The sequence below is a fragment of the Notothenia rossii genome, assembly GCF_949606895.1.
Source record: "Notothenia rossii genome assembly, chromosome: 9".
Taxonomy (NCBI): Eukaryota; Metazoa; Chordata; class Actinopteri; order Perciformes; family Nototheniidae; genus Notothenia; species Notothenia rossii.
Window position 1 is genome coordinate 70,362,188 of NC_136907.1, and position 20,507 is coordinate 70,382,694.

General features: G+C 39.5%; 1 protein-coding gene across 25 annotated transcripts in view; it reads right to left on the minus strand.

Annotated features, from left to right (window-relative positions):
• LOC307020878 (receptor-type tyrosine-protein phosphatase F) overlaps positions 1–20,507 on the minus strand; it is a 169,299-nt gene that overhangs the window by 120,898 nt on the left and 27,894 nt on the right. The window contains exon 1 of one of the 25 annotated variants that reach the window (XM_079652542.1): positions 1,913–2,204. The exons of the other annotated variants lie outside the window; for them this stretch is intronic. The gene's annotated coding sequence lies outside the window, so the exon portion shown is untranslated. Of the gene's footprint in view, positions 1–1,912; positions 2,205–20,507 lie in introns of those variants that run through there. 25 annotated transcript variants of the gene reach the window in all.

A 20,507-nucleotide genomic window follows, 5' to 3' on the forward strand; every position in this document is an offset into this window, starting at 1 on the left:
GCTGTCCATTTCTGTCATATACAAATGTCTGGCTCCACTGACACATTCGCCTTCACAGACATTGATCTGTGATCGTAAGCAACCTCTTTCATGTCCCGACTGGGACTACAGTGATTAAGCAGATCCATCATGCGTTAACAGGCCATTACACATCACCCAATTCAACGACGATGAGAAATCAAGTTCTATGGAAAAATCCATATGCTCTGCCCATAATTACTTTTGAGGAATCCGATAGGGAGAGAAATTGAATGATTGACTGTTGCACACAGAGTAATTTGTTTAAGAGGAAAGACTTCAGACGAGGTAGTCATTTAAGTGAAGGATACTTTTTGTGTTTGGTTAGGGAACTTAATAAGGAAAATTGGTATACAAATTGCTAAGTTATTTCCTGAGGTCACTTAATGTTTCTCTAGAACATTACTGGTGACACAGTGACTCCAGCAAAGTCGTAAAAGTGGAATGAAGGGTCAGCGGCCTCCCTGGTGGAGGTGAAGGAGGACGACCTGCAGGTCGACCGGTGTGGATAGGGTTTGGCTTTGTTTGAACAAACAACCATGGATGACAGTTTTTTGTCTTGTTTGTTTATGCTACTGAACAGCTGAACAGACATTTTAACAAAGTGTCCCGCTTAAGTTTCGCCTCAAGGTTATTGTTTAATCAAGTCTCAGTTACTACCCCAAGAGTGGACTAACAGCAGTGTGTTATGGACCCTGGGTTGCCATGCTGAATCATTAACTAAGGTAAAACATAAACAATACATTCATTTAAAATGCTATCTAAGCTGTAGTACAACTAAGAAAGCCCTTTGCAGATAGGCAGACCTGAGAGACAATCTTGCCATTTCATAGGCCAAACTAAAGGAGACTGACTTGCTGTCCACACTATGTTCTTTGAAAGCTTGAGACAGCTATGATGGAAAAGACCAAGTTGCAAAAAGGATATTTTCCTACTGACATCAGGCTCCTTGTATTGAGCAACTTGCTTATTGTGCAAGAACTACCACACTTATTATGACCAAGAACGAGATGAACTGAGTCCAAAAGTCTTCTCATAAAAGCATTAAAGGTTTTTATATTGAAAATGAGCAAGAGATTTAAGACATAATTACAACCAAGGGGATCATTTACTACATTCTTTGTTAAAATGAAGGTGAAAAAGCTTCTAAGTTAAATATCTTCCAACAAGCGTATAGCTGATAATCACAGTGAAAGGAACACACTTTAAACATTTAAATCACACTTTAAGACACAGGTTAAACTTTGTGAAAGATCATCATTTGTGATTACTCTACAATTATCTTGGATCTCAAAGTGTTTCAGTGTCTCCTTCTTACTGGAATTCTTGTCTCGGAAAACTTTACCCTCCAGATTGCCCAGGGAGATAAAGATAACTGGAAAAACAGGTTGTTTGGCCTCGGTGTAGGCCTAATGCAGTCCAACGGCAGGGCGCCTCACCTTAGCAGCGGTAGCTAGGGGACATTCTATGGCCCTTCTATTCAAAGTCCTCTGAATACGTAGGGGAGGGCTCGCACCAGACAGGGCAATTTGCCAGAGAGCCAGCCAATAGAGCTAAGCCAAGACGAGGTTAAACTATTGTTTTGGCTTAACAAGCAAGAGTGAGCAAGGACAAAAGAAAAAGGGACAAAAGAATTCTAAGAAAATACCTGACCATTGAAGTGTATCACATCATCTTATTTTGTTACTTTTAATATAAGAGGAATCTTGTAAAAGGTATATCCCAAGATTCAGAACACAAACAGGAACAGGGATAGACAAATAAAGTGCAGGGACTAAGAAACTCACACCAGTTTCAGAATGCACCTGTGCCTTATATGTTTTTAACAAGTAATAACTTGTGTTTTCTTCAGTGACAGGTAACAACAACTATATGGTACATAATTCACACTTACCAATGCATCTCAATTAGGTCCACTTATAGATAAATCGTTGTATTCCTTATTCCAAAGAAAGAGAGAAAGAGTATCCAAATCCTAGAAAAGAAACTCCAGTGGTATCCAAGAAAGATTATCCCTGAACGACGTCTTGTAAAAAAGTGTGTGAGCGAAAGTAGTCTCCAGTTCGTGCTCAGTTATTCCATTCACAGCGTTTCATTAAACCAAAGGAAGGATATTTTGGCTCCCCAGCAGTATGTTTCCAGCTGTGGCTATAGAGCAATTGTGGCTGGGGGGAGAGCTCCTTCTGAGGCAGAGCTTGTTCACACACTGAGTGGGAGTTCAGGGACTGCCGGGGGAAGCCAAACCCACCCTGTGATGTCACCGGTGTCAAATTTCAGTGTGGAGAGGGAGGAGGCTGTAGGGTCTTACCTTTTTGAACCCTGACCAATAAAAAACGTTTTAGACGTGCACCTGCATGCGAAAAAAAAGCTCTCAGGTAAAAGTACACGTGTTGTTATGTATTCCTGCAGCTGAGATACTTTATTAGGTGTTATCTATTGATCAGCTCCCAAGGGAAGCATGTGACCTAATATGCAGACTTATCTTAAACTAAAAAAGGGAAGCTATTTAAAAAGTACAATATTAAATATATTTATTTTAATTTTATAATTAGGTGAACACTATTGATAGAGTCTATGGGTTGTACTTTCATATTTTGCAGAAATATATATATGATAACATAAAAATATTTCATTTATCTTTACAGGTTCTAATGTGCATGAAATTGTATTAGTGTCAGATAATGCATCACAATTTGCCTTTCTTACTTATTTTTTTAATTGGTCTGGCATGTCCTGTCCTCTTTGTTTCATATTTTTATTGATTAAAATGTCCTTTTTAAATCGTATATTTGTTTTAAATGTGTCTCTAAAACATCTGTCCACAATCTACACAGTAAAAACAACCTCTCGGCTAAATGGCACATTTACAACAATGTTTATTAATGTGCTCTGTGCCTAATAAACAAATAAATATAAGAAGCGATACAAAATCCATTAAAGAAAAAAAATAAAGTGATCACATGAGTCTAAACCCGTCGGTCCTGTTTCGAATGGGACTCCTGCATAAATATGCATATATTTTAAAATCAATCTGCCATGATATTATTACTGAAACCACAGGGTTAACAAAATGTGACCTTGAAACATGCAAGCATTCCCACGGGACGTTTCCAATATAGCTTGTGGAGTAACATGATTTGAGCATAATGAGCTAGAAAAAAGGGTCTCTCTCTTGCTCAAGAAGCAACAAAAAGACAGAAGGAAATAAATATGTAAAATCCCCATTCTTAAATCAGCAAGGCGTTGAGTACACACACACACACAACTCCCAAACACACTGGTTCTCACTCCCTCCGGTCAAACTCTGCTAGCCGTGGAGCTAATCATCCACAACAGATGTTCAGAAATGTTCAGTTGGATTTATGACAGAGCTCAGAGGAACAGCCAAGTCAGCCTCTGGTGCACTTTTTCTCTTCCGTCCTACAAGGACAAGGGATTGAAGTGAGAGAGGACGTCAGCACAACCATTCTCTTCCCCAAAAATGCTCTCACTCTCTGAGATTCACCATCCGAGACGACAGCGCCTTAATAGATCACAGGGCCCCGGGGCCTTGGGGAGAGGTTTGCTCATTTATCCCAATAATACTGTGTGGACTGTAACTTGACTCATGCAGCGATGCTTCGACAATGTATCGCCCTCGATGTAATGATGGGTTTCGCTATATATCAGTAGCATTGCTGACGCTGCAAGCCCTAGTCCGGGAGAAACGTTTTCAGATGAAGCCATTTATAATATCATGTTGCATTAATAATTAAATTGCTCATTACAACTATATCATAACATGTAAATACTTCCTGCAAGGGAAAATAAACTTGACATATTGTTGGCGTGTGCAACTCCCATTGATATAAACAGGCAAGTGCTGCTGAGACCGTTCAGTACAATAACATATAACAAAAGATATTCAGCGTGATATTTTAAAAAAGCACTTATGAAGGTTTGCATAAAGAGCAGCAATGTTGAAAGCCTTGAAAGCTTGAAATCTGCTGAAGGAAATGGCGAATTGCTATGTGTTCTACATTTCTCTTTGTTGTTAACAAAGGGAGACAGTCTTAGTTTACCGCAGGCAGCAGATCTGTGCATACAACTGACTTCTCAGCGAGAGAAAAGATTGCTTTAACTTTCTTTCTAGTTGAGAACAAATGGGATTTGGGTCATCTGATTTAAAAGCAATTCAATTTATACTTCCTAAAAAACGGTATAAATATATAATAGAAGTGTTGATCTTACCAAGAGGAAAATGGGATCTCAAGTATGCATCATTTATAAAAGCTTCCACAAATTTGAATCACAACTATCTGCAGTCAAGCTGGGTATTTTGGAAACCTCTCATATTTTGCTCACGAGAGTTTGAGAGAACCTTCTGGAGAATAATTATCACACCCACGCACCCCTGAGGAGAGTTGAAAAAGTATTTTTGTGGGAGTTAAAGAATCGCTGCCAACTCAAATGTCACATTCACCTGAGATCAAATCGCTGAACGAATCACGCCGCGGTACAAGGTAGCTGAAAAGATGATTGGCTGGTGGTCTTAACAGCAGACTGGGAGAGACAAATTAATCGTCAGTCACATTAATGTAGTGTAGTGTGTCAGTTGCACAACATTTCATCTGTAGTGTAAGGTCGTTTTAGAGCAATGTAAAACTCACAACACAGATGGAGTGCAGCAGTAACCCTCTATACAAGATTAAAACAGTTGTCTCGAGTGAGTGTAGCTCAAGCAGTTTTAGGACTTATCTCTATCCCCCCCCCCCCTACAAAGCTTGAATAGACTTGGTAACACCCCCTACCAAGTCTGAGAATGTATAACATTGTGACAACCACCCATCCCCCGCTCATTTCATTAGACTGAAGAAAAAAGGTTGACAACCATCTGAAGGAGCCGGCCTCTCCCTGACTCAAGCCAGTCAGATAACACTGGCCCACTCCATAGATTCCCGTGATACATTGCTTTAGTGAGATGGATGTTGTTTGCTGGCTTTTCAGGCTTTGTTTTGTGAGTTATTGTATGGAAAACATTTGTTGCACAGCTCCAGGGTTATCTGTAGGTGAATAACACCTGACAAGACACTTAGCTCCGCTGTGGTAGCTCCAGTCATCATCTGACTGCGGTAGGATCGGATGATTCACAGCTGCCCTGGGCTTTATCAATATATCCGTCTGCAACATCTAACAAGTCTGCCAAAACATTTTAACAAGGCTCAGCTGGAAGGTAAGAAAATAACTTTGTTTGTCTGGGTCAGAAGAGCACATAGTGACTGAATAAATGATATGTATCTCTACAAGGTTATACAGCATTTGAAACACACTGAAAAACTACATCTGATCATATTATTTGTAGTAATATATTTTAAAGCGTTTGAATGGCAACAAAACCACATTATCTCTCCTTTTGCCAGGGTCAATGATGAACACAATTCTGGCTGCATGCCAGTGAAAAAATGCTGACCTGTGTCGTAAACACTGAGCTGTGAAAGTCAGTGTGCTGCTGCTGATGGGCTCTTAAGACCGGCACTATGTCATCATGTCGAAAAGCACAGCTGGGCAACACCTGTTAGCTCAGAATTCCCAGCCCGATTCACAATTTACCGAGGCTTGGCTACTGTCGTTGTTTGTCTATTAGCTCATTCACCACCAGATTGCAAATGGATGGTATCTATATCACATACATGGAACATAATATAATTTACAATCATGTGTGAAGGGCACTTTCAAATGATAAATGTCACCTTCATCCTCAGCCTGTGATTAAAGACATGATCAGTTCCAGGGAGAGCTCAGAATACACATATATATATAGATATACATCTAATCAGACTAAATGTATTTACACAAACACCCAAATTGTGTTTATCATCCATCAGTTAGGAGAATAAAAAGCAGCATTTGCACAGAAAGAGATAGAGAAACACTATATGTGTATCTCTATCATTTCAAGTAATGCATCTCAGACATACAAAATGGAATAGAAAGTCAAACACTGTGTGAGCATCATACTTCAGCTCAACAGTCCAAACACCAAGGTCACACTTTTGGCCCTGAATTTTTCTCAGGACTGTCTGCAGATAACACTGTCTCGAGCGTTGAGAGGGAAGGTGGTGGCACATGGTGACAGGAGGTGTGAAAAAGACAAGGACAGAGGCAAACAGAGCACATAAAAACACAGATAAGATTGGCTTCACGCTGCTGACCTTCAGCGAGCGCCCGTGTGTGTACGTGCCTGTTCACATGTGTCTATGCGCGAAGAGCATGCACATCTTTGCACGTGTCCCTGTGCCTCTGGGTTTATTTGCATCCCAAGGGCTGGGTGCAAAAAGCTGCATACCTATATTGACTTGTTACTTACATTCAGAATAAAAGTAAGAGAAAAAAGGAACGAGACGAAAAGGTTACAACTGAGAGAGGAAGACACATGTTTTCCTGCTACACGTTGAAAATGGAAAACAACGAGCGTTCTCCCATTACACTCTGACAACTGGCGGGGCACGCTCTCTAAGGGGAACAGCGGAGCATGCCGGCGAATGCGTGAGACAAATCATTTTTATCTGGGACCCTGGCGGGTATTGACAAACCGGGGGTGCATTTAGATAGCCCAATTAAAATGGGGGAAATGAAGCGACGTTGAGGCACTTTACAGCACCGTGCCCCCTCTCCACCCTCTGGTCCCCTGTGCTTCCTGAACCTCTCCAGAGACTGACTTCTTGCATGCTACACTCAGCGAGGGGTACGGGGGTGGCGATGACAGCAAAGGAGACTCAGCACTACAGTTGATAATGTTTGTCTGAGGCAAGAAAAGGAGCTCAAGTGACGTAGCATCGCTTTTATCGCTTCCATCATGCATGGCTGTTTTTTGCACAGTCGCTGCTGAGATCCCAATGATTGGCAGGCATATACTGGAACAGGGTCAAGAACAGTGTGTAAGACAAGATACAATACAACTCTGTGAAGTCTCAAAGGATGAGTTAGTATCACACAGTATGGATGTTGGCCCCATTTGTCCAAGCATGTCTTATCAGTTGACCTTCAATGTCAATCAGTCTCTACTATATAGCCTGTAGGGTTATATTCACTTCCTTTCTCTTTTCTCACCTGAATATCCCGCCCTTGGTCTAATTTTAAATATCTATTTGTGTTTCTGATGAATGTTAATTCACTGAGATTGTTGTCAGGTGATTTTTTATGATCTGATAGACACGTCAGCATTGCAATTTCCCTGAAGTACTAAAGGTTATGGGACCAAGATATCGTAAGATGTTTCAGTATCTGCTTAAGTGAAGAGAAAGCAAAAGCAGCGTAGTTAATTCTCCAATAAATGCTGTGGTGACCAGCTGTTCAGCAGTGTTACATTTTACAAGCTACCGTCAACAGACCAGCACAGATACAAGCTGTTTCTACAATGCATGCTGGTTTGCGATGTCATTGTCCGCAGAGAAACCTATACTTCTTTCTATCTCTTATGGTGTATTCTTATGGTGAATGTAATCAAACGGCTTTATCTCATGAGTAAAATGGTCTGCTATATATATACATAACTGTCATTTGTGCACCCGTTTTTAACATGAAGTCATCGTGTACATTTGGCTAGAGAGAATAGAGCAAGCCACTTTCAAACAGCAACATGTGTATGCAGATAATAAAAGCAGTACTAAATTCTGTCTGTTTCTTTGAGTGTTTGATGGCAGATTTTTCCTCAAGCAGTCATTCCCTTTGAGAAAAATCAAAGGAGACTAGAAACCGGCATCAACTTTCACGCAAGAATGCCATATACAAAAATAATGGGGCACGGGTGCAATCCACACGGGGGGGACTACTCCCTGCAGTAACTCGGGTGGAGTAAAGCATGAGCAGAGAGAGCTTGATCAATCTGAAAAACTTTCAGCGAGAGGTTCCTCATAAACGCCCCACAGAGCAGTCTCTCCGAACCTGAGGAGGCTACACTTTGTCTCTGACAAGACAGTCTTCCAGATGCTTTCCCACAATACATTTCTGCCTCACACTGAGGATAAGATTCGAGCACTCAGGAAGATAAGTAGCCTGGCTGGCTACAGTGATAAGCGTCAACAGCTTTTCAAATACACTGTGCCTTGTGGATGTTCAATGTCAATATATTCTACCACAGAAAAACCGCCTCATATGTGCTTCTAATGTTTCTCTGAAATTATTTTCCAGAGAACAAACCAGTGTTGTATTCAAATTCATTTTATTATTTTAATAATTTCCCATTGGCATGCAGGAAGAACAACTCGGACTCATAGGGATGCATTCGCAAACACAAATCAACTTCAGCATTGTTAATAGCTCTCATTAGGAAATCTCCTTAGGCTTGCACCAGGGTGCATCACTTTGGAATCATAAGGAGGGCATATGAAATGATTCCCTCTGTCGCAGAAGGCTGCTTCCACTGCTAAAAGGAAACCACAAATAATCAGATAGCTTCTTGCTTGATAATGGTCTGAGTACCTATGGCTTAGGGTGTGTGAGAAGTAGTTCAATAACTTGACAATGTATCTTAAGAGTTACGTCATAATGCTAAGAAGAAATCAAATGTATAAAGTATAAATACATATATAGTATATATATACCAGTGCTTCCCCTAGGTTTACTGCTTTAGGGGGGGGCTGCCTGGAGCAGAGAGAGGAGCTGTGGATTATTGTTATTGATTAGTGCATCAGTGTTTCGTCGGGTCAGAAACACTAAACTCACAACTTAAAATGAAAGTGTTTAGTTTATTTAATGAAAGAGCACATGTTCAATGTGAAAAGTGAAAGTAGATATAGATTAGTTGCAATTTCCAAATAAAAAAATAATATATATATATATTTTTTTTTAAACACCTTGAATTTCAGGGGGGGGCGCGAGGCTCCGTTGGTGGGGAGCAGCGCCCCACCAAGACAATGGTAGGGGAAACACTGTACATACAGTATATATTCGTGAGATGTGAACAACAACAACATAGGTCATACTATGATGTGTAGGTCATATCATTTATTTGGCTTCCACCGTATAATGAAATGCTTTAAAGTTCAAATGAATACCCAATAGACATCAGGTTTTGGAATTCTGAGTTGCATTGCAGGCTATTTGTTTGGTTGTTGGCTTCAAATTCATGAATTGTGATGTGTTTTTACCAAATCTGTGAAACAAAGCAAAAAAATATGCTCCACCTAAAAATTCACCCATTTCTCCCAAGCAGAGAAGCAAATAAGCGTGCATGCACACACACACCCACCCACCCACCCACCCACCCACCCACCCACACACACACACACACACACACACACACACACACACACACACACACACACACACACACACACACACACACACACACACACACACACACACACACACACACACACACACACACACACACACACACACACACACACACACACACACACACACACACACACACACACACACACACACACACATTTCAACAGATGAAAAGCCTGCCAAATGAAAGAGTAATCCATCACTTGTGCCATTTTGCATTTGCAGGGTCCCTCTCCTCAACAATGGCTTGACTGACAGGGAAAGATAAGGGTCCTCTGTTGACCAAAATAGTGAATACATCAAAGGAAAAGGAAACTAAAATAGCATGACGCTTTGTGGTATTTAGTGTCCAAGGTTATAGGAATTACAAGAATGACTCAAAGCAGATATACGTGATTTTCATTTTCAAAGTGCTTTCTAATTAATATCTTCAATGCTGAAATCCAAAATCCAAATGTAGACAAAATGGCGAGACGGGATCCTCTGTATTTTATAGTTTTCAAACGATATGCATTATCTGGTGATTGTCCTGCGAAAGGAATACATATAGCTTTTGGATAGTTATTCATAAATAACTAAACAGTCGACCAGAGCTTATTGGTCATCTGAGCACTTCAGTTTTTCAGGAAATCTCAATGCTTAACCAGTGCTCTCTCTTCATTAACCATTCATAGTGGGGAGTAACAAATGAACTTCAAGCGACTGACTAGAAAGCTAGTGCAAAAATAATTAAGGGAATTAAATATTCAACATTAAACTTCTTATTATAGCATCAGTGCCTCATACATTTATAGAGCGGACAAGAGTGGACTAATTTGACTGCTAATGGGGAAGAAAAGCCATTCCCACTCCTCCCATTCCACTTCATTTAGCCTTTTAAGAGTTACACCTTCTATTACTTATCTCTGGGCTTTCTGGTGCATGGCAGATCTGCCAAGCTGGGTCCAGGGCATTGGTTTCTATCGTTATAAAAGGAGAATCTGAGGCTAAGGGAGCAAGCTAATAATGACAAAATTCTGAGTTAAAGTGCTCCAAGCTGAACGCACAATATTTCAAACTGTCCAAAGCTCTGTGCCGTTTTTTACCTCTTGGGGAGTTTTGTATAATGCAGAAGTGCTAAAGTGCAGTGCTCTTTGAGGCAGCAAAAAAAAAAACTGTTCCTGAGGGACACGTATGCCGGAGGAAACCTAGACTCACACATCCCAGCCCTTACATAGCAACCTTCTTAGGCATTTCCATATACTAATATTTTATAAGTTTACATAAGAAATGTGTAACTTTCTAAAAGCTAAAAAAAAGACAAACGTTTTCCCAGAATATCTTCTTTATATTTGTTCCTTCTCTTGCCTAGGGCACAATGTCGAATCTTAAGACCTCTGAGACTGACAGTCGGGTCACGCTAACTGTCAGGCAGCTCTAACACGACAGTGGATTGTGTGAAGGGAAAATAAAAAACAAAGTATTGACTTCTTGTTCCCAAAGAGACGGTAGCATCTGTTACACAGTCACCTTTTGACTGAGTGTAATATAGCATGTGAATAAGACGCAATACCATTTAAAAGAAATGTTAATCCAGAATCGAGACCTCATTTAATACTAACATGTAATTTAGATGCAGCACAGAAGACACACATTTACTGGGTGGTTTTTAATGACATTGAGAACAACTAAATATCTCAAATTAAATTATTGTAATGGGTTTAAGACCCCGTGTTTGCACTGGGTGCGGCAAATGGATAAGCATTCCTCGAGTCACTAAATTCCATTTAGGCTCCCTACTGTCTGACACTGCAGCTTGGCGTTAACAGGGCCACCGCGAGAGTAACACTGAAACACCCTGGAACAATCCCCACTTCCTGCAGCAATCAAGTATTTTAGTCTGAGGTCAAAGCCATAGTGAAGGTCACACTGTGGGTATTGCTACCCAGTTAACACAGCATGCCATCATGATCACAGATCAGACTTTAGGAGGTGCTGCATGGTTTAAAGTTAGGCTGTTGAAGAAGGTATGGCTCCTACTCTTTCCACAAGTCGATCTGTGTGCTCGGAGCCATGTAGCTGATCCCATCGGACAGCCCCAAACTGAAATGGTAGGTGAACCGTGATGTAATTTCCTCCAGCATCTCCTAATGTGTTTCGCATGGCGTTCGCCTGTAAGGAGGCTTCCCGCTAGGAAAATGTTCAGATCACTTCTGATCTTTGAAATTAGTTTTGCCACCGCGGTTATACCTCTGACAATATTAAGAAGAGCACTGCAGTGGGCAAATGCCACCTCTCTGCAGCGCTCCCACATGTCTTTTCAATGTGACCTTTGTGTTTGAATGCTGCAAAGGTAGTAACATATATGACCAATGCTTTTACATTTGACAAACAAATACGACGTTTGTGTAGGATCAGTGATCAGATGTGTCTTTCTTACCTGATATTCCTAAAACATATCATTGCAACATCTATACTAGCCAAAATAATGTATGCTTAATAGGAATGCAAGCCAGGAACTGCAGAATGTTGATTTGTACCATGAATATTACATTTCAGGTTTATACAACTGACAGTTACTGAAGATTCTTTGTCTATTTGCATTATAAAAAACAGATGTAACCACACAACAGGGTGTTGTTTGTAATATCTTACAGTATTTTATGCATAGGGAAAAAGGCTCCTGTTTGACACTCCATATTCATGTTGTACGGTTATGATCTGTAAAATCTAGGGGTCGACCGATTATCAGCCATGGCCGATTATCGAGGCCGATATTCCGCATTTTACAGATTCTCGGTATACAACTTTTGCTCTGATGCGGCCGTTTCTCTGGCTGCAGTCACCACTGTTCACGAGCAATGTCCCGCCCACAGCGCTATCTGATAGGCTATTACTGAAGTGTCAATCAACACTGAAGATTCTCCGGGCTGCAGCCAGCCAGAGAGGCGGGACCTTCTCAGATTACAGGCAGGTAGCTTCTCGCAGCGGAGAAACTGGGACTGGGACGACTCTGCTTTCTGCACCACAATCTGGTGCTGCTGAATTGGGACTACTAAATGAGTGAGACCCAAATATCAGAAGTTCAGAACAAGTTTTAGAAGTTTTTATTTTTACTTCATTTACTTTACTCAGCGTCACAGAGAGGAAACCAGTTTTAAGATGTTGAAAAGTTCATTAAACATAAAAAGACATTTCAAAGAAGTTGTGTTATACTACCAAGATTTTCTGATTTTACTGCAAATGTTTATCGGTTCCAAATATCGGTTATCGGTCTCCTTGATTACTAATAATCGGTATCGGCCTTGAAAAAGCCATATCGGCCGATCCCTAGTAAAATCAATAGATATTTTTTAAACAAACTTAAGATTTTAGAACAAAGGGCTCCTTGGCTTACAAGGTTACAACTACCGGAAGACTATAAATAAATAAATACCACTGTTTTGGTCTCATTAGTCAAACAGCATGATTTATGATACTAAATAAATACATCGAGGCTATGTTTATGCTTAAGGGCTGAGCAGGTAAAACAATGTTATGCTACAGAAAGAGTAGAGCATGTTGAAAGTTTCTTAATGTCCTTCCAACTATATAATAATACAAATAAATGCAATAAACTAAAACAACCCAGTAATAAAGGTACCACTGAGCTTAATGAATATCAACCAGTTTAAAGCAGAAAACAGCACAGTAATAAAGCAAACGGCAACAAATTACAATCTTCACACAGACAGTATTACGCAGGAAAATTGTATTCGATTCCATTCAATTGTACAGGTGTTTATGTTGCTGTGTCCATCCCCTGTATATTAATGTAGTGAACACAATGTGTTACTGGGGAAAACAACTCTTGAAACCCTTAGCCCATTTTTTTTGGGAAGAGGTACAAAATGGTGTCACCAGATGGCCGATACTTGTGGGCAGAAAAGCCACCATGGCAGGAAAATATGTTCACTGCTGAATTAAAGTAACCCTGGGTCCCTAAGTGACTATGCAAATTAGTATACATGTCAAATGCCTTAAACTAAATTGGCAATTTAAATCAAGTAGCTAAACAGTTACTAAATAATACAAGTTGGGGAATGAGAATAGTCTCCGGGGCTAAGTATGCCAACAATTTTAAGTAGCAAGTCAGCCACATACAATCTTAACAATTAAAAGTGTCTGGGATGTCGTATTAGCTTAATACACTTATTTAAAGAGTAAACTTTGTTCATCCGCTTCAGTTTGACATTTGTTTGAGTCTTTTAGAGTGCTCATAGCCTAGATTTGTGGATGTTTCTATGTGTATGTTTAATCTCTTATATAGCTTAGAGACATAACACATCCACAGTCTCCTCTCTTAATATGCTGACAGACACACAATCTTGTAGCTTTTACTCACAGGCTTCCATTTGCAAGTGCAAACAGGTCAGTCAAATCCAATCAATACACATTATTGGCTTAGTGAAGGCTAGGATTTGTAAGAAAACATATAAAGTCTAAGGGGAAAGCGTTTGAACTCCTTTACTCGAAATACAAACGAACATTTCCTGTTAACTCTACGGTTTCTTCCTCATTTATATCAGAAGGAGCCCACACTAGAGTTTCCGAATATAACGCCTAAATGACATCAGCTGTCCACAGGCACAGCACCCCAGCTAAGGTGAACATAATCAGAGCAGACAAGAAACTACAGAAACATGCTGTGACCTTTCAAGTCTGAGGGGAAAGGCTCTGTGTACATTTACAAAATGTGAGGGGACACAAAAAAAAAATTCCCATCACATAAATGAGAGTGTGACTAATGGGAAGTGAAAGAGCTGGTCTGTAACCTGAACTCCAAAATAATCTAGCCTGAGTCTCCATGGCCACTTTGGGGGAGCAGTGGGGGGTTTGACAAGGGAAATGGGGGGGGACCACCTGCACACCCAGCGGAGCCAGCTCTGTACTGGCACCACCATTTGTTACGCTCTGGATTCCCATTACTTTAGAGCTAGCTTGGCTGGGAAATCCATCTCCTGGTGTCAGGTTTATCAAACTTCTATGCAAACTGAAATGGTGGAAAATGGGAGAACGATCACAGCCATGCAAAGCGCTACGTGGGAAAAATATCTCTTCACTTAAGGTGTGAGAAATCTTAGTATGCAGTAATACATAGCTATGATCTTGCTTCTAATTTTTACTTGACATAGGAAATATCATAACACAATTTGAGGACAGTGTGAAGTGTAAGATACAAGCATCCACATTCAAATTATAAGCAGCAGCATTTTATGCAGCCTCAGCAAGCTTAGTGTCAGCCCTACATTTAATAGGCACTTAACACACAAAGAAAGCTGCAAACGGAGGTGATATATGCCTTATATTAGAGGGCAGCATCAGCCAATCCTGCTTTGAATGCCATCTTGGAAGGTCTGCGGGAAGGAAAAAGGCCATAGTTTCATTAGATGTAATCACTGGTGAAAAATTGCAATTCCAGGTCTTGATGCCACTCAATCAGCAATCGGTCGTTATCAGTCGATGGCTAAAGTGATACGCAATACGTCATTGACCAATCTCCGTCAAATACCTGTTCCCTAAATAGTGTGGTTATTAAATTGTTACATTATCAACATTATAATCACGTATAGGCTGGGTATCAGTACTTAATACCTTAAAGGTAACAACCAAACTAACACAGTACAAGTAGCATCAAAACTTCTGTCGTCAAACGATACATGCATTCAAACTTCACTGTACCCACATTTAGACTTGTTTTTCTTTAAATGTATGGATTGTTGGCAGCCAATCAACGCAAGCTTTCTTCGAACGTGCAACATGTGATTTGACCACTATCACAGCAGCCGAAAACATGTTGGTAATGGGAGGAGTGGTGGTGTTTATGTGGTATAGAACAAAAATGGTATCAAAGAACTCTATTAGTATCGGTGCCAGTTAAAGGGAACATGTATTTGTAGTGGTATTGCACATTTTTAAACAATCCCCAGCCTTGTAATAATTTAAAAAAGGATAATGCTAAACTTCTGCTGGTTCAAACGTATTTATTGCAAGAGTTTTGACCCATCTCGATTTATATCAGAGTACATTTAATATTATTCTTTTTTGGTTTATTAAAAAGAAAAAATTAAATGTTTCATGACTTGATACACATGTACGCACAGTGTCCTCGTGCCTTGGGGACCTTGGCTGGGTTCACAAAGGTTATAAAATAGGGTCAAAAGAGGTTTTCCTATACTTACAGAAGCAGACTTCCTTGAGGCCTCTCTGTTCTACATGGTTCTCTGCATCAATAATACAGACTGACATGCACAAGATACTCTCAAGGAGAGCCAGTCAGTTTGCATCACTAGAGTGCTCGCTGTGAAACAAACAAATTAGAACTGACAATCCTTTTGATCGTCCATACATCCTCATGAGAAGGATACAGCCTCGTCTCCTCTGTCCACCTCCCTAGGAATTGTAAACAGAAACCAGATGTCTTTTCAGCAACTAAAGACATTATCGGGACGAAAGGAGCACTACCCCGTGGATATAAAAATTGTTGGAAATGATTGAAGGTTCTTCGCAAAAATTGAAAAAAAGGAAATCAGTGCGTAGCATAAACGCTGTGAAATACAAATCAGACGTACTGATCTTCTGGGAGCAGCAGCACTGAGAACGTAAACTAGTCAAATGTCTGTCAGGAGTTGAAACGGAACTGGAAGAGCGTAGAAATTGCATTAGTTACAAGAATATATATCTCCCAGTGGGATTTTATAGCAGAAGCACGGGGAAAAACAAGGATGTGCTACAAATGCCTCTGACTGTCGACTGATCAAATTTGTATAAGATTCTTTCAACAAAGCCTCGCAAAATACCATGAATAATGCTGACATTTGAGCAAATTACCCCAAAAGGGGAAACTGTTGATGTCACTACAAGGTCAAATGTCTTATAAACATCAGGGCTCGACAGTAACGGTTGTCAGGTTGCCATTGGCAACCATTCAGAAAAATGTCAACCACTTATTGGCCTTTGGTTGCCATCAGTAGCAACCAGTTTTTAACATAAAGAAATAAGGACAGCAAACAGCTAAATGTGCATAACCAAAAGAGATAAATGTTAAATATGTGTTGTATTAAGAGTGATATTTAATTATTTATGTGACCAGTCGGAACCTGATACTTAAGTTGCACGTGGTTTACTCACGTGCGCGGTGCGCCGTGTGTTTGTTTTACAAAAAATGGCGAAGCAAATTAAGTTGTTTGACTGTGGGGTAAAAAGTTCGGCCAACACCTCAACTTCTCAAACGAGTGTTCAAAGTGATTCAACTGATAAAGCGCAATGTGAACCCGAACGAAAAGCAAAGAGGAATGTTGTCCATTCACTTCCGGTAAAAGTTCCTTCAAAATAAGAGTCCCGATCTTATTACTACCAAAATAAAAGTGCAAAACGAAACTTTACCATAGAAAAATATTGACATACAAATATAATCACTTCTATAAAAAGGTAACACATTTTAAATATATAGTTAGACATATTAAAGGTAATTTACAGCAGTAATAATTAATATCTAATTCTTTCTCTAAAAACTGTGAATGGTTTTCATTTATTTAACATTAGAAATGTATTAGTCTGGCCAATCCAAGACTACAAAGCTGAAGGGCCAATGGATCTATGGTCGGGAGACAACGGATGACCAAGAAACTAGTGACTTGCTCAATTCATTTGTGAGGGATCTGTGAAGAACAACAGCTGCAATACTGGTGTTTTGTATACCAGCAATTGAGGTTGGACAAGTTTACTACCGCTTTATTTTCACATAATTGTGTTAATTACTTATTGTAAAGCATTTGAACATTCTTTTGTGTCACATGTTCATTATTAAGTTGATGTATAACTGTATAATATCTTAATTATTTAAAATATAAGGTGTCTAAAAATGGCAACGGTATTTTCAGTGTTGGCAACCAAAAGCTGATGCCTGGTTGCTAGCCTGGCAACCACTTTTAAAAGTTAGCGTTGAGCCCTGAACATACATTTACGCAGTTAAAAGAGCAGAACGTTTGGATTAAAAAACAAATAAATAATAGCAGGCATCTGGGCAAACATATATGGCTCCCATGAGAACAAAAACCTTAATTCAAGATTTGTTTCCTCCTGCAGGAATTCAAACATTTTCATAGTAAAACCCATCAGCATTCCAGATGAAAGCCTTGTCCTAACTATAGTTGACAATCAGTAAATAAACATGCAAACAGAAACACACATTTCAAATGATTGTTGATCTAAATGCAGTATGGATCAACATGGATCATCCTATTAATGGATATTCTTATTAGAAATAAAAGTAATGTGGAAAGCTGTAGAGCAGGGGTCTCCAACACGTCGATCACAAGCTACCGGTAGCTCGCAAGCCCTCAATAAGTAGCTCGCCAAGCAAATTCAAAATGTAAAAAATACACCCAAAAATAAATAAATGTAATTAAAAGAATCTACACTATGCATAAACGAAACCTCAATCTTAGCGAACTATATCTACTTACTACAACTCTATATCTATCCAACACCCCTCCTCCCCCCACCCCCCACGATGAATATCGACCAATCACGTTCTTGCAACAGTTTAAAAGGGGAGTGATTAGTAAAATATGCATAAATAAAAAGAAAGAATGCTAACTATAGGGAACATAAAATAAGAATAAACAAGTTGAAATGATTTGTTATTGGTTGTGATCATATTCTAAAGATGTTTGGATTATTGATAAGTATACAGCTCCCTTTCATCTGAGTGTTGAGAGCTGTATCCATACATTCATTTGTGCTCAAAGTGCACCAGATTGATGCATTTAACTTCAACATTTAAAAATGTGCATACATTTTCGTTTAGTAAACACTGAAAACGGGTCTCACAAACCCAAACAGCACACAAAGTATAATGTTAAAATGTGCTAAATATATACACTGCAAAAAATTTAAAAAAGTAAAAGTAGCTCACAACTTGTTTTATTTTTTTTAAGTAGCTCTCATCCTAAAAAAGGTTGGAGACCCCTGCTTTAGAGTGTATTTCAAGAAGTAAAGAATGTAAGGCTTTACTTCAAGGAGCAGCTCTCAATCTGTCTTGCTTTTAACTGCTTTAAAAGGGTTATTGGTCCGGGGGTAAAAAAGAAAGGAAAATAAGAAAGAGGAAGTTAGTCATATGATGCCTTTCTACAGCTTTGCCCTAAAGCTCCTAATTAGTTCAGACATTTTGCTTAGTGGCTTGGCATGTTAGCCACAGGGGGGCCTGATACAGTAGATTGTATTGGACATGTGAGCAGAAGGACACAACCTAAAAGGCTGATTCAGGAGTCTGAATCGTGTGACTATTAAAATGGTGCAGCGAACAACCAAGAGCAGAGAAACAGTATACAATTCCATACTAAATGTCATAGTTGGAAGTTTTTGTTTAGTTAAAAATACGTGTCAAACTCCACAAAACAAGGGCACTAGGAATGATCAGAAACACGCAATTACCCTTTAAAATATTCACAAAGTATATCCTACATAAACGTGTTATCACAGGAGTTATAATTCAACAGCAGCGAGGCCTAGATAGAGTCGTTCATTAGCCTATTGCTGAGACAAACACATTTGATGGATTAAACAGACAAATATAACAAGATGCTTGAACTGCTGTCCTGGTTGTTAAGGGAGATCAAAGTAGGGCCTGAGGGTCTGGTAAGTACGAGGAGCACGATTGGTTCAGCAGAGCTCCAAAAGAACAAGTGCTGGACCAAGGAGATAGGACGACATCAGACGTGTGCAAGGCTTTCCCTTAGGCCTGTTCTTTCAAAACTGTCAGCCTGCCCTGAACCAAATGAGCTGCAAAGAAGGAGGGCACAAACATTCTTTCAGAAAGCACTTCTAATCTAACAATACGCATAAGCCTCATTTGGTAATGTGCCATCTTACTGAAGCCGGTAGAATATGGAAAATTCAATTCAGTTTTTTTTTTAGATGCCACCCCCTGTAAATATTCATCCTACTGTGAACAATGTGACACATTCCAGAGAGAAATAGCAGAAGCAATTAGCAATTATGGTCTCATGTATCATAATAGGTATGCTTGTGTTATATTACAAAAAAGAGTAACAGGGAAATGCTTTGTGGTTTAAAAAGCTTTCACCAAATGACATGTTATGCTTGGAAGCAGACCCAGGGTTTTGAATGTCAAGCCAAGCCCACCAGACATCACATATGGACATTACAATTATGGATGTGTGTGGCACTGAGTCTGCCGTTGGAGAATATTCAGTGACACATACTATATTTGCCTCCTGATGGATTGCCTGTCTGCACAAGAGAAAGAAGTGCTGATGAAATGCTTTTTGCTTAGCTTTCAGGCACATCATAATATCCCTAGGTTGTCCGTTTCCATGACTTTTCAGACAGTTGCAATTTTCCACTGCAGATTCAAACTTTTCTAAATGAATTGGGTGTGGGTTTATTTCTTCTTGTCTGTAAAAGGCCGAGCGTACTCAATAAAGCTCAATCATATACAGCTGCTTTGGTCCGTCAGTCTGAAAGCTGTGGAAAGTTGTTTTCTATGATAGTGCTCTCTAAGAGTAAATACCATAATGGATACATGCTAAAACAATTGGCCAAAAGGAAACCAACAAACAATGACAATGATGATCAATAAGAAGCCATTTGTGAAAGAATACTGCTGCACGTTTAATTTTTTCAGCAGCTCAAATGTGTGTCTAAGCATTTGCTTGTATATTTTATATAATACTATAATAGTAATTGAATATTTTTGGGTTTCAAACTCTTTCTCGAATAATCATTTCAGTAAATCAAAGTCTTTATGCTCCAGGAACTAGAGATTGGCACACAAATCAATGCACCAGTCAACAAATTTATTGTGCAAATGATTTACAGATAAATTGACAGTAAAATGGAAATGTTGTGTAACCCATCACCAACAGGAATAAGGATATAAAACACCTCCTACTTCCAGCTTATAACCACCCCCTTTTTTTATTACAGACAGCTTCACACTCCCTCTTTAAGTGCAGCCATTCGGAAAAACTATAATCAACTTGGCTTCCCAACATGGTGGATGATGCAACATCAGCTTGTCCTTTTTTAATTTCTTTCCCAGCTTAAGAATTAGTCTTCCTCTCAGTCAGCAGTCGTACTTTCAGTAATACGAGACAACATTGAAGAGAAGCCATACAGCAAAGAAGTTTCTATGATGTGATGAGAACATCAGCTGAGAAGCTGTTATT